We start from the raw sequence: 17,402 nt of genomic DNA on the forward strand, positions 1-17,402 counted from the left end.
AAGGAACCATTTGCAGCTGCTTCCCTGGGGGGACCAGCAGCTGAGGGGGCAAATTCCTGGCATCCCCAAGTTTGGCCCCAAATATAGGCCCAGTAAACACACACTAAACAACATAGAATGTGCTTAAGTGACCAGGAGAAAATCAAACATGGACAGCGGTTTATACAGGACACAGCTGATCATGGAAACCCACCCAACTCTATACCCTCCCTCCAATCCAAGTGCTTGCAGGACCAGCTGGGAGAGATGCATCTGGCTGGGAAGTCTGAAGGGTGAGGGCTGGAGGGATTGTTTGGAGACTAAAGGCAGGACCAGGAAATGGTGGTGGGGTGGAGGTGGGGGGTTCCAAAGGTGACACAGAGGGCTAAGAATTGGGTCCCACATGAGTGGAACCCAGGGAAGATCCCTGGGGTACAGACTTCCAGCATGAACTGTTAGAGTCTGTAAACAAGTCAAAATAACACCTGGCATTTTGCCAGGGGAATGTTAGAGTTTGTAAACAAGTCTGGATGATGCCTGGCAAAATGCCAGAGGGAGTGGTTTGAGAAGTAACAAAAGCGAGCCATTAAGTGTGGAGATTCCTTATTGGTTGACTGATGTATCTAGTTTATGCTAATTAGATAAGCTGTGTGGAATGTATAAATACTGCTCCTGTCCAATAATAAACGGCTTCCACTCCTGCTGTATCAATGTACACAAGTTCTTCGTCACCCCCCTGATTATTCTGCTGCAGCCGGACTGCGGCAGATGGTGGCCCTTACCTGGAGCCCCGGGACACTCGGGGGTAAGTGAAGAAAAAAAAAGCTGCTCGTCCATAGATAGGACGGGAGCAAATCTGCTCATCCCTAGGCAGACAGGGCGAGAGGAAAAATGGTCATTTCAAGAAAATGGAAAAGATTGATACAGTATGTTTGTGTCTTGTTTTGTCTCAGTGTATTGTATTGTTTTTGTGCTGAAAATATGGAAGGGGTGAAAAGTAAATTACTAAGGGAAGGAAGCACCCCAGTGGAACCAAGAATAGTTAGGGCATGTGTTGATAAGAGCCCAAGAACTCTAGTCAGAAAGAAAAAGAAAGTTCAGAAGAAGAAGGATTATCAGGAAAAAAGTTGCAGCAAAAGGCTATTACTAAATACTTTTCGTTACCGGAGGGTGTGTGAAGCAGAGAGGCGGCTGCCAAGTGTGCAAGCCGGTCACAGCGCAGCAAGGATTTTCCAAGAGGCGGCAGCGACTGGCCCTTCCCCGCCTCCTGGCCGGGGAGCTGGCTCTTCCACTGCCGCGAGCCCAAATCTAGACCTGACCTGGAGGCACAGTCTCGCAGGCTCTTGCTCCCTGTGCCCAGTAGCAGTTTGAGACCGGGACTCTCCCCAGGGCCATCTGGGGCTACCCAGGACGCTACAGCCGCAGAAGACGCTACTGGTGTCCCTGATGTTTGGTCATTTTCAAGGCCAATAACTAAGCTACAATGGTTCTCCCACACCTGGAGGCTGATGAGTAATGAGCACCATTAAGGCCTATTTCAAATGTAAAAAACCTTGAGATAATGTACTAAATTGTTCAGAAGGTTGTTTTCTTAATGCCTGCTGGAATACTACAGGATTTTCTTTAGCCATCCGGCGTTCCTGCCTTCGTGCCAGTGAAGACGAAGGTGGAAGAATTTCCAGTGTTGCTGAGACCCGGACAAAACCTCGGCTGAGAAACGGACGAGACTTCGGATCAAACTAGCTGCCTGCAGAACTTACCTGGACTGTGATTTACCTGAACTATGAGTTAATCTATTGAGACACTGCTTTACCAGGACTGAGACAACAAACTGTAATCTACAACAAATTGTAACTCGGTATCTTTGCAAATGGTGCCATTGCTGGTATAATTTTTCCAAGGGCTTCTTGCATGGAGCCATCAAATGGCTTGGTATTGTGGCATTTTGTATCCTCCCTTTCTGTTTGTAGCAGGTTATTTATGGTGTTTCTGTAAAAACCACTATGGTCCTTATTTAAATTAAACAAAAGGGGAAAATGTTAGAGTCTGTAAACAAGTCAAAATAACACCTGGCATTTTGCCAGGGGAATGTTAGAGTTCGTAAAAAAGTCTGGATGGTGCCTGGCAAAATGCCAGAGGGAGTGGTTTGAGAAGTAACAAAAGCGAGCCATTAAGTGTGGAGATTCCTTATTGGTTGACTGCTGTATCTAGTTTATGCTAATTAGATAAGCTGTGTGGAATGTATAAATACTGCTCCTGTCCAATAATAAACGGCTCCTACTCCTGCTGTATCAACGTTCACCCCCCCACCCCCCCCACCCCCCCCACCCCACCCCCGCCCCGGTTATTTTGCTGCAGCCGGACTGTGGCAATGAACTAGCAAGTACTGGCACTGCAGGTGCATTGATTTAAAATCTCCACCAATTGGCATTAAGCAAAGAGCCTAGAGCCCACCTAAGCCTAAACCCTGCCTCCAGGAATTCCTGCTCCTTGATTACCTCTCTCCAGCAATCCAGAGGGTGGAGTATTGAAGCCAGATTTAAAATTAGGTAGTCAGTGTAGTTAGGTAAATCGGGTCTAATATCGAGTGAAATCTAAAATGGAGGCCGTGTGGAGAATGACTCGGGAAAACACAGGACAACTCATGGAATGTTAATGAAGTCCCAAAAGGCCCTAGGCCAAAGTCCACCTCAAAGAAATGTTAATGAACAGCCCCCATCAAAAAGGTGCTGACTCAGAAGTCCTTCCTGACCAGATTACTTTTTGGCCCACCTGTGTCCCACCCCTCGGGCCTTCCAACCCACATTCCATCACCAAACCTATAAAAAGGGGAACACATTTGCCCGCCAACTGGATTCCACCTCTTGGGTCCCCTTCTTCCTCCGGGAGAAGTCTTTTCTGCTGTCCTTTAATAAACTTCTAATTTCTACTCTGACCTTGCCTCGGCGTGCTCTCTGGTGTTATTCTTCAACATTGGGGAAGCAAGGACTCGTCACCGGTCAACAGCGGTAACAGTATCACACTACAGAGGACCCCCACCTAAAATTGCTGAGAAGATAAACTAAGAATCTTTTGAATGCCAACAGAAAGAATTCTTTAACTTTTCATCAAGATTTTTTTAAATTATTTTTCTCTGTTTAATTGTGACCTTATAGTAAATGGACATTTATACATATTCATATTTGTTTTTTTCTCATTTCTAGCATTTTTGAAGACAGTTATTTTTCATGGATTAGTTTTTTGTGAACTAGGATGTTTGATTAGTATATTTTAGTTTTGTTTTATATTCTTTTATTTTTATTTTTAATTTTTTTAAAAATTTTACTTTATATGTATATTTTTCTCATACCTGATTCCCTTGATTCTCTTTTCTTCTGCTAACAGCCAATCTCTATTGTTCTTTCACTCATTCCTTAATTTTTTCCTTCTTCTTCTCCCTTCCTCCTCCCTCATAGTCATCATATTCTTTATCAGTTCTGTTCTCTCCCTGTCCACCATGTGAAATTATAAACTATTTTGCATTTGCTGTTTTTATTGTAAGCAATAACTGATCATATCATTTCTGTTTGTTGTGATAATTAACATTGTGGACATCATAGTAGGAACTATTTAGTTTAATGCTATATATTGTTTGCCTTGGTTGTTGTTATTATTTGTCTCCCCCTAAACAGTGAGGTACTTGAAACCTTCAGGGACACTCTAGGTCCACAGGGTAGAAACTCTACTGCCTCAGATCCATATTTAGAAGGGTAGACACACAAACAACATGAAAATCAAGGGAACAGATTGCCCCAAACAAAGACACTCCAATAACAGAGTTCATTGACACCACAGTGGAAGAAATGTCAGAGAAGGAGTTTAGAATGCACATAGTTAAACTAATCTGTGAAGTAAGGGATGGTATATGAAATGAAATCAGAAAGAAAATACAGGAAGTGAAAGATCACTTCAATAAAGAGGAAGAAATTGGCAGGGTGGTGGGGAGGAACAGAAATCCTGGAAATTAAGGAAACAATAAACCAAATTAAAAATTCAATAGAAAGCATCACCAACAGACTGGGCCACTTGGAAGAAAGAACCTCAGACAATGAAGACAAAATATATAATCTTGAAAATAGAGTTGACCATGTAGAGATGTTAAGAAACAATGAACAGAGTCTCCAAGTGGTCCTTTCTTCCTTCTTGCTTCACCCCACATTTTGTGATATAGAGCAGAGACTCCTTTCTGCCAGGGAAGTGCAGAGATATAAACCACCTGAGGATCCTGGAAACTGCCCCAGCGATGGAAGAAGACCAGGAGCTCCAGAGGAAAGCAATAGAAGCTAAAGGAAGCGAAACGTGGGAAAACTAAAGCAAAAGAAACAATGGGATATATGGGTTGATGGGGAAAACCAAAGCAGAGAGGAGGATGAAGTGTCCCCTTGCTGGCACAAATAAAAGATTCCTAATTAACACAACCAAGAACACATTGCCTTCCCATAAGGAGCAAGCACAAGAACAAAAAGAAGGCAATAAGGAACCTGAAAAAATCCAGGACCAGAAGGAAGCATACCAGAAGAAGCACAAAAGTCAACCCTATAAGCACAGCTTGCACACTCAAGGCTAGGTGGGGTACTCATCCCCCAAGAAGGCAGAGCACCCAGGCAAGTGCAACCCGTGGCCCAGCAGGTGGTGAGGCTGAGCGGGAGGAGCCAGCCCATGCCAGCTGAGCCCACACCACCCTTGGTACTAGGGTGTGTTAGTACAGGTGAGCCGGCAGGGCAGGTGTCTAAGAGCCATCTTCTCAGTAGGTCCTTTGTTGTTTTTAAAGATGGCTGTTGGTGGCAGGTGGAAAATGACCTCGAGACTTATCGAGGAAATAATTACAAAGGGACTTGCCCTGAAGATGTCTTGGCATGTGTGAGCTACTTTGACAGTATAGTATACATCTGTGTTATTTTTATCCTATTTTGTTTGGAAGTTAGTTTCAAAACCTATAAATATAAAATTTAAAGTTTTCAGATTATTAAAACTAGTCCCAGTTTTTTGATGTGCTGCACTTTTGGTCATTTCTCAAAATTTCTCGAAATACTTGTAAATCCTAAAACAAAACAAAACAAAACAAAAAAAACCTTCAAGAATTATGGGATAACATGAAAAGACAAAATTAAGATTTATCCAGACAGATGAAGGTACAGAGATATAAACCAAAGGAATGCACAATCTTTTCAATGAAATAGTATCAGAAAATTTCCCAACTCTGAAGAATGAAATGGAAAATCATAGACAAGAGGCTTATAAAACCCCAAATGTACAAAATTACAACAAACCCAAATCAAGGCATATTATAATGAAAATATCTAGCATACAGAATAAGGGTAGAATTTTGAAGGCTGTGAGAGAAAAATGTCAAATTACATATAGGAGGAAAACAATTTGGATCTCAGCTGATTTCTAAACCCAGACCTTCAAAGGTAGGAGTCCTGGAGTAACATATACCAAGTTCTAAAGGAAAATGGATGTCAACCAAAAATCCTATAGCCAGCAAAATTAAGCTTCAGATTTCAAGATGAAATAAAAACCTTCCATGATAAACAAAAGTTAAAAGAATTTGCAACTAGAAAGCCTGTACAACAGAATGTTCTCAACAAAATATTCCATGCAGATGAAATTTAAAAAGGAAGTTTGTGTGGTCAGAGAAGTAGAAGGAAAAAAAGAATTCATCTGACATAAGTGATATAGAGTTTACATCTATGTGGTTTTGCCTAATGTCTTACTAGCACTATTCTAGCTGACTTGAAGCAAACCTATGGTCATATTTATTACCTGCTCAAGGGCCTACAAGAATTCTCCATGAACTAAATAGACAATATCTAAATTCCTGGGACGGGTATTTTGCAGCCCTGCCATAATGTAAGTACAATTAAGTTTCAAAGAACTTTTTATGAAAAACTAATTATGTGTGTGTGTGTGTGTGTATACACATAAATAATACATGATATTGTTTTATAGCATTTCAACCCTTACATAAAAGAATAGGAATTCTCCTATTGCTTTTTTTATTTTCTACTGAATATCATATTTATAAAATTCTCCCACATTGATATATTCATAATTACCCATTCCATCCTCTAGCTGATGGACAGTTAGTTTATTTCCATTTTGCTATGATTATTCTATATTCTATATTTATGTGCAATAAATTCTCTGAATTCAAATTTCTGGAGCAAAGAATATTTAACTTTACTAGATGTTGATATATTGTTCTCCAAAATAGTTGCACCAACTTGCAGTCTCACCAGCAGTGTATACGAGCGTCCACTTCTCTGCTTCCTCTCTAACACTTTATACCATCAGGCCCACTTGCCAACCTGCTTTTACAGCTTTAATTCCCTCTACTCTCTTTTTTTAATCATCATTCAGGTGAGTTGTAAAACTCATTGACTCCTAAAATGTTCTGCAAATGATTTCCCTGTTCCCAGAGTATTTATTAATCAGTCGCCCCTATCAAAAACCCTGCTAAGGGCTGGGGATGTGGCTCAAGCAGTAGTGCGCTCCCCTGGCATGCATGCGGCCTGGGTTCGATCCTCAGTACCACATTCAAACAAAGATGTTGTGTCCGCTGAAAACTAAAATAAATAAATAAATAAATCACCCTGCTAAATGTTAGGGAAACAAAATTGAGAGGACGTGGTCCCTGCCCTAAAGGACTTTATAATTTCCTGGAGAAACAGACTTGCAAAGCTAGTCACAATGATAGTATATTCAAACATGTTTTATTCATGAGAAACAGCAGGAGAGCAGGGCAGGGTTAGGAAAGAGCTGTTGGTCACAGTGGGTACTTTTACCAGCCACACCCACAGAACTCAGAACAATCTCAGGCTGTTGGGATACAAAGAGGCAACACAAAACATTTTGGCTGTACCCAGGACTTAGCTTCATATTAAAAGGGACAATTTTAAAGGTAGCAAAACTGAGGGATAGTTACACAGACACAGGTCTCTTCCAGCGCAAAGATTCTATCTTAGTATTTTGAGATTTTGGGGGGGAGGCACACTCAGCTGAACAAAGGAAGCCTTCTATTGTCACCTGTCAGTGTTGAAATATTTTTTTTTTTTTTTTAGTTGTGGTGCCGAGGATCGAACTCAGTGCCCCACACATGGGAGGCAAGCGCTTTACCACTGAGGTACAGCCCTAGCCCACAACCCATGTTTTAAGTTCAAGTTCTTGCCACTGACTCAGCAGCCCTCTTTTCTTTCTTAATAAAGAACACTCTTTGAAGAGACTCCCCAGGTGATCCCAAACCCAGCTGTCACAGGTATGTCCAGGTAACTAGAATGACAGGGGACATCTTCAGGCCCTTGGATATCTTCAGTATCTGCTCTACTTCCCACCAACCTTAAATCTATTTAGCTTCTGCTGAGAGCTTCATTACAATCTAGCAGAGGGCCCCTTAAGTATAATTCTGCAATTAATTCATTCAATAAAGACCTAATAAATCTATCCCTGAAATTCATTCATTCAACAATATTTAGTAAGTTTCTTTTATTTTCTAACATTGCACCAAGCACTGAAATACAGATGTGAATTAAACATGATCTTTACTTCAAAGAACTTCTGGGTTGGTGATAAGAAAAATGAAATCCATTCTGGAGAACTAAAACTTTTCTGGAATATTAAGATGATTATGCATGGATATGCTTTGTAGATAAGTGCCATTTTCTGATTATCTATTATTGAAATCAAGATTCTCTGTCCAAATACATCTGTGCACACATAGGACCTTAGATGATTACACTATTAGAACTTAAACTGGTCTCATGGAAAGGGTTTTTGCAATTCATTCCTTCTTGGGTTTGTTTCTGAGGTATTTCTTAGAAGTGAAGAACTTAACCAATAATTTAAGCATATTCTCCATTTTTGAGAGTCAAAGGGCACATCAGAAAATAAACAGAGTACTGTGTCTGAGAATTTTTGTTCCCCTTCATTTTGATGGCATTGCAAACCTTGTTAAAAGAGCCATGAGATGAGCTTAATTATTCTGTAGAATTCATATTGGAAAAACAACTTTATAAGCTGAGTTTTGACATTTTCTATTTTGTTGGCTAATTTTGCCATCCAAAAATTGTTTTATAGTTTAATATCTGGGCTCTTAACTAAATATACTTAGTGCTTGAAACTGAGATACACATTTAGAGTCACAAGTTCAAGGTGTTTTACCACATCTTCAATGTTTTACCACATCTAATTCTGTCCTCAAAGTTTTGACTATAATTCTATCTGTCGTCTTCATATTATCAGCCTTAATAAATTCCCAGTAGATAAAAGTAGCCCAGATACAGGTGTGAATTAAACATGATCTTTACTTCAAAGAACTTCTGGGTTGGTGAGTTCAAAATCAAGTTATCTTGGCTATAATAAGTATTGAATCATCATTTCATTCTTTCATCCAACATTTATTGGGGCTTTCTGAGGGACAGGCATTCTTCTAGATATTGAGAATACATCAATGAGGAAAACAATGAAGTTGACATTTTAGTGGAGTTTACATTCACTTAATCAAAAGTCCCAAATAACCAATTTTGAGAATGAACTCCATTTTTATGGGTAAGGGAGATAAATGACAAGAATCTACACTTTTGGAAAGTTTCAGCATAGTATGGTTAAAGAATCACTGGATTTGTAGTCCAGAGATAGATTTGTAATCCTAATTGTTCAAATACTCCTTGCTATTTTTTTTTATTCCGACTTAACTCATCTGTTATGAAGTGGCATTAAATTTCATAATTCCCTTATGAATTGAATGATCAGTCTGTTTTTCTATTACATGAAACAAGCATTTACTTAAATAAGCTAAATGTATATTCAATGAAAGGTACAGATTTTTTTAAATTAAAAGATGTGTAGGAGTCATGCTAAATTTCTATGCCTTCAAGTATGAGAGATGGTAGTAAGTGAGCATGGGCTGCAGGTCTCACCTGGAGCCGCCCAGGGGTATACTTCCGGGAAGATGAGCAGAAAGATCTGTGAAGGGTCCAGAAATTGGAAGCTGCCTGGGGCTCCAGCTAGAAGGGCGCCCCAGGGCAACTTTGTCTCAGAGTGCATCTCCAACTTCAGCTTTTTCCTCCACAGAACTCATAATGCCTAGGGCTGGAGGGAGCCTAAGTCAGCTTGTAAGCATGCATACACAAGCAGCACAGATGTGTGTACATGCACATAATAGCACAAGCTGCAGGTCACATTAATAGCTATGAAACTGGACCTTGATGTACAAATGTTTTTCCCCCCCTACCCCGTTTATAATGAGAAAAAGGTATTTAAGTTAGGAATGATCCACTCTACAATGAGGTAATCTTTTTTCAAGGGTGCATGGGTCTTATTCACTGTATAGATTGAAAGTGACCCTGATGTAGAAGTGGGCAGGGAGTAAGAAGTAGAAGGCAAGACATCTGACATGTTTTAAGGAAGAGAAGTATTAAGCATGTCAAAGATTGATTTCCTCCTACTTAGAAATGTGTCAGGACAGACACATTTGTGTCAAAGCCAGTGTCAGCAGAGACCTCCTTCAGGAGGTCAGGAGGGAAGCCAGATTTCAGAGTGGGGAGTCCTGAAGGGAAAGCAGCTAGTGTGACCCTTGGAGAGCTGTGTCCTTGGAAGGGAAGAAAGGAAGGAGAAAGGAGTGCATTGGAGAATGGGGCAAGGAAAGAGTTTCCAAGATGAGCAAGAACCAGATGAAATGTTCAAGGTAGCAAAATCAACAGATTTATACACTAAAGTACCATTTTTCTTACCAGGCAGATTCTTTCCCTAGTGAATCACAAGTTTTCATGAGATAGTGTTTTCCCCTAAATGGGACTTGTCTTCTATATTTTAGGATATTTTATAGGGTCCCAGGCTGTCTTTCCTTGTTCTCTTTTCCTTCCTTTATGTATTGTAACAAGCTCTGCCAAGAAAGGCTGAGCTACAGAGCGCTTCAGCACTTAGCATTGAATGAGGACTCACCCCACCTCTCCTTGGTCTCTAATTGAAAGCTGCTAAGGAACTGGCCTGGCCACTGTTCCCAGAAGCCTGGCACTGCAGGAGCTTCTCTCAGTCACCAGAGAGGGGTAGAATTTTGTTTTGTTTCCTGATCTAGTTATCTTTTTTTTTTTTCCTTTTTTTCTTTTTTTTTTTTTTTTTTACTGGGGATTGAGCTGAATCTGGGAACACAACCTCTTCAAAAAAGTGAATTTGGTTTGGTCAGATAATGGTGAATTTCAATGACCCCCTTGCAGTTTGACTTTCTCATAGTCTAGAGAAAACTGCAACCTACAATGCATACAGAGAAATGATATGATCAATAACAAAGGATTACAATAAAGACTGAAAAACAAACTATAAAACTCTGGCTCATAACACAACTAAAGAGTCTGTCCACAGTGGATGTTCACTTCTTTCAAGAAGTCCTTAGAGTCTAGGTATATTTCAAATGCAAGGTAATGGGGGAATGTTATTGATGTGAACCAAGCTCAGAGTTTCTCCCAACTGTTAACCCAACCTGATCCTTCACTTAGAAAAATCTTTCAGAAAAATAAGCATTTATCCTAAGAAAAATTATCTTTACCTCACTTTCTAAACCATATGGCCTTTCCTCACTCTTCTGATAGAAATAAAAAAGAGGAATTTTGTTAGTAGTACCAAGAAAGCATTGCATTACCCAATTGTCCAGCTGGGAGAAAGAAAAAAATTAATCTCTTTCTCTGAAAGAGAGAGAGTTAGGATCAAAACTCCTTTGCTTCTTGTCTTTTTAGGCCCTCTTTATTTCTATGTAGTATCCCAACATGCAGATCCTTCTCTCTGTCTGTCTGTCTGTCTCTCTCTCTCTCTCTCACTCTCTCTCTCACACACACACACACACACACACACACGCATGTGCACAATGAAGATGCACCTCAGAACATCCTTCTCATCATTACATAATCTGGCTTCATAAAGAGCAGGTATACTTAAGTGTCTCTCTCTGGACCTTCCTCAGCTTTGCTGTTATAATAATAATAATAGTAGTAACTGTTTTCTTTCATGACAAAAGAAATAGAGATCAAAAGAAAAACAAAGGCTCCAGTTGTTGAGGAAAAGGAAACACTGGGAATTGAACTTCTCTGGTGGAGTCTCAAGCCCTTGGGCTTCCGGGAGTGTAGCTGCTCATCTCATCCATTTATCCAACTAGGGCCACCCCATTTCGAGGGTTTTTTGTTTTGTTTTTGATCATGCACTTTTCTTCAGAGACCAGGGAAGCTATTCCTTGAGCGCATCTGTTTCATTGACATAACATTTTCCAGATTCCAAAGCAGTTCCTCACAGCTTTCTTTTTATTTCTTAAACTTTCAAGATCCCCAGCCTCTTTGAGGAACAGAATTCCTTTCTAATGTGACACGTTTAGTGAACCCTCCCCTGAATAAACTTGATTTTTGTGTGTGTGTGTTAATTAGTGGGAAAATCTCAACCCAACAAAAACTTAATATGTAAAAATCATGAATTCAATAATTTTAAATGAATTTTTATTTTATTGTTTATAATATATAGCCATGCACAGAATGACAATGTTTTGTTTAACCATGGACTGCATATGTGATGATGGTCCCATAAGATTTTTTTATATATATAATTTAAGATTATTGTATCTCCTTATAAAAGGAATACTTCAACAGATTCTTCATGCTATGAAGCAGAGGAATGTTGATTTTTTAAACAGAAACAGATTAAAAAAAAAAAAAAAAGATACAGGATTCCTTCAGTTCTTTACTAGCCTTAGAAAAACTTTCCAGAATACTTCACACTGTTCTGCAGCCAATACTGTGCATTCTGTATCTGGTCCTGTGTTCCTGTAATGGTAATGGTCTGATCTTTGAGTCCTTCTAAAGGCTCACCATCAATTTTGGTCGAATCTCCTGACTTATGACACATTTGCTTAATCTGCTGACCACCTTTGCCAATGATAAATCCAGTCAAATCTTTTTTTTAAAATTTTATTCATTTATTTATATGCAGCACTGAGACTCGAACCAGTGCCTCACACAATCCCAGGCCCCCAGCCAAATCTTTGGGAATAGTTACTTGTGTTGTAATAATAGGCCCATCAAGATCACCATATGAGCTACGACTCCTTCATAGGAATAACCTTATCCAGAGTCACTCTGTGGTTCATAAGCCACCTGCCATTCTGATGGGCTCCATGTATTTATTGCAGAGTCCCAAGTTTCATTAGCACTGAAACCAACTGTGCCACCATAGCAGTCTCCAGGTCTTCCTCTTTTGTTTCAGGCCATGAGGCCTCCCCCTCTAGGGCCAGAGACATAGCTCAGTGGTATGGGGGCTTGCCTACCATGTGTGTAGGCCCTGGGTCCAATTCCAAGTACTATAAAAAAAAAAAAAATCTTTAATTTAGATCTTCTCCTCTAGGTGGTGGTGGTAGAAGAAGAAGAAGAAGAAGAGGATTTTGAGTTCTGCTAGACCCCAGCCACCTTGACCAGGAGGAAGAGGTGGTCCTTGATGAGGGCTCATATTATCATTATCTCTTCTAGAGAGAGGCATGGGATTCCTACCAGGTGGAATTCTGTCAAAACCACCTCTTCCCTGCCTGGGAAATCCCACTGGATGTCCATGGTAGTCACCAAAAATCATTGTAAAGCCACCATAATTATGTTTCACCATAAAAATTGGGATCATAAGGCTGTGCATGTCCTTTGATGGGAGATTCATATATAAGATCAAGGGTTATCTTTATGCACTCTACCAGTATTTCAGAATTTCTCCAATTGTTTCAGTATCAACACTGATACTCCATATGTGCTCAGGGCCACTGCTGTCTGAAACTGAAACACTGCCATTGTGTCTGTCCAGAGAGCCTTAATATTCTTGCCTCCTTTTCCAATTGCTGCCCCAGCATTCTTGCTCTGAAGCAGAATTCGTAATTCAACCATCTCATCAGTGTTTTGAGATTTTTCAAAGCTTGCTCCTCTTCTATATCTTCTGCAGGGCACTTACCAAATTCACCATACTTTTCAGTGTTGGGGAAGGTTTCCTCTGGCTATTCAGTTTCCATTTTCTTGTATGGAATGGACACACTAATCAGTTATTATTATATATCCTTGTGCAGCAGAACTATAGTGTTCTGGGCAGGACTAATAACCGACACACTACAGTGGCTTCATGATCCCCTCAAAGTCTCTAGGACCACAATGCAATTACAGATATATACTCGGGGAAAAAATTCCATCCTGTAAGATTATAATGAAGCTGGAAAGTTTCTATTGCACAGTGATGTCATAGCTGTCATAATGTCCTAGAGCAACATTACTCACATGTTTGTTGGGATGCTAGTGTGAACAAGCCTACTGTGCAGTCAAATGAAAGTATAACACTGAATGAAATACAGTACATAATACTTAATAATGATAACACACGGCTATGTTACTGGTTTGTGTATTTAATATCCTATACTTTTATCTTTGTTTTTTTATAAAAAAGTTAACTGTAAAACAGTCTCAGGAAGGACCTTTAGGAGCTGTTCCTGAAGAATGCATTGTTATCAAAGGAGATAACAGCTCCATATATATTATTGCCCCTTAAAGCCTTCCAGCAGAACAAAATGTATAAGTGAAAGACTGATCATTCTGACCCTGTGAAGGCCTCACCTATTTTATGTGTTTGTCTTAGTTTTTAATCAAAAAGTTTAAAAGGAAAAATTAATGGAAAACACTTTTATAATAAGGATATAAAGAAAATATGTTATATAGTTGTATAATGTGCTTGTCTTTTAATCTAAGTGATTGCAAAAGAGTCAAAAATTTTAAGAGTTTATAGAGTAAAAATGTTACAATAAGCTAAGGTAATTTATTACTGAAGAAAGAAAAATATTTTTAAATAAATACATTGTAGCAGAGTGATCCTCATGTCCTAGATCTTCATGTGCACTTGCCACTCATTCACTGATTCACCCAGAGCAACTTCCAGTCCCAGAAGCTCCATTCATGGTTTTCGCCCTATACAGGAGTATCATTTTAAAAAATCTTTTATGTCATTTTTACTATACTATACTTATACATTTCCTTCCTTCCTTCCTCCCTCCCTTCCTTTCTTTCTTTCTTTCCCCAGACATTGAACCCAGGGCTTCTTAACCACTGAGCCACATTCCCAGTCCTTTTTATGTTTTCTTTTGAGACAGAGTCTCACTAAATTGCTGAGGGCCTCTTCTCAGTTGCTGAGGCTGGCTTTGAACTTGCCATCCTCTTGTCTTAGCCTCCCGAGACTCTGGAATTATAGGCGTGAGCCACCATGCCTGGCCCCTTCTCTACATTTAGAAATATAGATACTTACCATTGTATTACAGTTGTTCACAGTATTTAATATAGTAACATGCTATACAAGTATGCAGCTTGAGAGCAATAAGCTATTATATATTTATACACCATGTAGTCTAGGTGTATAGTAAGTTTTCCCATATAGGCTTGTGAAATACACTCTATGGTGTTTGCATAGTGGAATATTATTTTATTCAGAAGAGCCCCTTTGGATCACACCTGAGTTTATACTAAGAGGTGACTGAGGGTAGGCCTCTAGATAACTTCAGAGTCGTTATCAAATAACTATCTGGCAACTAGACAGATCAAGAATAGAGGGTTGGAAATTTCACCCCACTCACCAACTTCTGGGAAGGAATGGGGGGTAGTTTAGAGATTAAACTCTATAAAAACTTGAACAATAAGATTTGATGATGTTTTGGAGCAGGGGTTGTGGCTCAGTGGTAGAGCACTTGCCTAGCATGTATGAGGCACTGGTTTCCATCCTCAGCACCACATAAATATAAATAAATAAAATAAAGGTATTGTGACCCTCTACAACTAAAAAAAAGTTCCTGAACATGTGGAGGTACTGGGAGGGTGATGTGCCCAGAGAAGGTTCAGAAGCTCTGCCCCCATCTCCTCCTGGAACCTTGCCCTATGTGTCTCTTCCATCTGGTGGTTCAAAATCAATCAATAAATGTTTGCAGAGTGTTATTCCTGAGTTATATGAGATGCTCTAGCAAATTGCTGAACACAAGAAGTGGGTTTTGGGGCCTCCTGATTCATAACTTTTGGATTAGAAGTATCAGAGCCACAGAGTAGTGATTGGCATCTGAAGTAAGGAAAGGTTTGTGGGATCTGACGCCAACTCTGGGTAGATGGTGTAAGAATTGAGTTAAATTATAGGACATCCAGATGTTTTTGTACAGTTAGATAGTTAGAGAATTTCTTGGTGTGAGAAATCCTATATATTTGGTGTCACAAGTGTTGTTCGAGAGTGTGGAGAAACAGTGCTTTTCCCAGAGTTTATGTTTTGCTTTTTCCCCTTTCATTTGGCTTTAGGCATTTATCTACATGGCTATGGATTAGAGTTTCTATTTTCAATTTATTTCTATTTAGTTTATTCACTTTTCTGTGATTACTGATGCTTTGATGTCTCCTCCTATCTGATTCTATAGTATCCACTTACCATGCATCCTTGCTATTTCTTCATCTTCAAAATCATCATCTCTTTCTCTCAAATGTTGGCTCCGGGTGTCATCTCTAGTTGTTTGGAAGTTATATATCTTAATCCTTTTCTTTAGTGGTTTCTTTTAGATTCAAACTGCATATTTAATTTATATTTCTTTATTGACATCTAAGGTTAATCAGCATTTGTATCCTTCTCCTGAACAAGATAAAAACCTTGGAGTGCTTTTATTTCCTTCCCCACCTCAACAATCTCCAGGTGACTATCCTGACTGCTTTTTATCTTTGCAAACTCCCTTAATTCCTCTGGAGATCTTGTTTTCTCATGCTAATATGGTTTTATTCTCCCTTCCAACCTCCCATCACTTATTTTGCAAGTGTCAGTTTTAATTCTTGCAGAATAAGTTGACACTCAGCTTACAACTTTAGGTAAGTACTGTTGTCTCTCAATAATGGAGTTGTGTCCTATCTTCTGTCTTGCTCTTACCCACCAGGCTAGGACTCTTACATTTCTGTCTTCCTCTTATTTCCAAGGAAGATTGTCATTTAGACTCTGAGGAAATTGTCCAACACCTGCCAGAAGAGGATAGCTTATTTTTGCTCATCATGACTGGTGCTTAACTCAGAACATGTTCTGTAGCTAATATTTATATACACACTTGTCTATTTCCACATGGGCACTTATGAGCACCTGTTGTGCTGACACTACTGGTTGCCTCTTTCACATTCCTAAGTTTCCATGGTCCCAGGGGACTATGTAAGCATGGTGGCTGCTTCCGTCGTCTCATCTTGTACCTCACTATGCTCTGAAACCACTACATATCCTAATTTAGGTGTGAAAGTTTCTTTCTTCCTCTAATCATACAAGGTAAGGTTCTTCAACTAAAAAAAAAAAATCATTTGTAATAAAAGTTTGAGAATTAAATAAAACTTGAACAAACTCATAAAACAAAGACTTCATGGGAGAAATTAAAGTGTATTGAGCAATTTATTCCCCTAAAAAGGGGTTATATAAAGTAAATATTTTAATTCTCACAACTCTATGAGGGATGCAGTATTATTTTTGCCCTCATTTGTGGGTGAAGCAATAAACTTTGAGAGGCATTGTAGCATGCCCAGTTTTACAGAGGGTAAGTCGTAAAACCAGGATTTGAATGTAGGTGTGCCTGACTCCAGAGCCTGTTATTCTAACCACTGTCTGTCACAAATTCTAGTCATTGGCTAGTGCAGTTTGTAGGGTTGTCAGTTTTATTAGTTTTTCCCCCTTTCAACTTTGAAACTTATCCCTAAAACTCACATTTATTCTGAACAATTTCTCAGTAAAGTGTGCTTTGTCTATTATTTGTTCAACCTTCTCCTGAGCCGTTAGAATTTCAGACCTTGTCCCTGTAACCTGCTTTGAGTGGAGTGATCCAAATACAGGCAGGTGAGAAGTTTGAAGACTTCTATAGAATCCACATCCTTTAGCTATTTTGAACCTTCCTGTTTGAACTTACAGGCTCTTTACAAAGTCCAAGACTTTTCACAAAAGGCAAGTACTTGTGAAATCCGTATAAAAGGAGATTAGGAAAGAGATGGGGTGATGTAAAAACTGCTCATTTTAAGGAAGATATACTTATAAGTGGAGTTTGCTTCATGTGGCCATTATTTCAAGTGGGGCTATTTGGGTGAATATTGAGCTTCACAAGTGAAACTTGATACAGAGAACTTTGACAAGGAACAGAAGAAAATAACAATGTTACATATCCTAAGAGGCAGAATAGGTGTGGAGAAGGGTCCAATAACAATTTTAACACTGCCTTTAAAAAGGAAATTGAAGGGGTTGTGGCTCAGTGGTAGAGCGCTTGCCTAGCACGTGTGAGACACTGGGTTCAATTCTCACCCCATATATAAATGAATAAATAAAATAATGGTCCATCAACAACTAAAAAATAT

At 39.3% G+C, this 17,402-nt stretch overlaps 1 pseudogene; it reads right to left on the bottom strand.

Moving 5' to 3' along the window:
• Positions 1 to 11,745: 11,745 nt before the first annotated feature.
• Positions 11,746 to 16,013, bottom strand: LOC114088671 (heterogeneous nuclear ribonucleoprotein K-like; annotated as a pseudogene).
• Positions 16,014 to 17,402: the final 1,389 nt, after the last annotated feature.

Source organism: Marmota flaviventris, chromosome 4 (assembly GCF_047511675.1).
Source record: "Marmota flaviventris isolate mMarFla1 chromosome 4, mMarFla1.hap1, whole genome shotgun sequence".
NCBI lineage: Eukaryota > Metazoa > Chordata > Mammalia > Rodentia > Sciuridae > Marmota > Marmota flaviventris.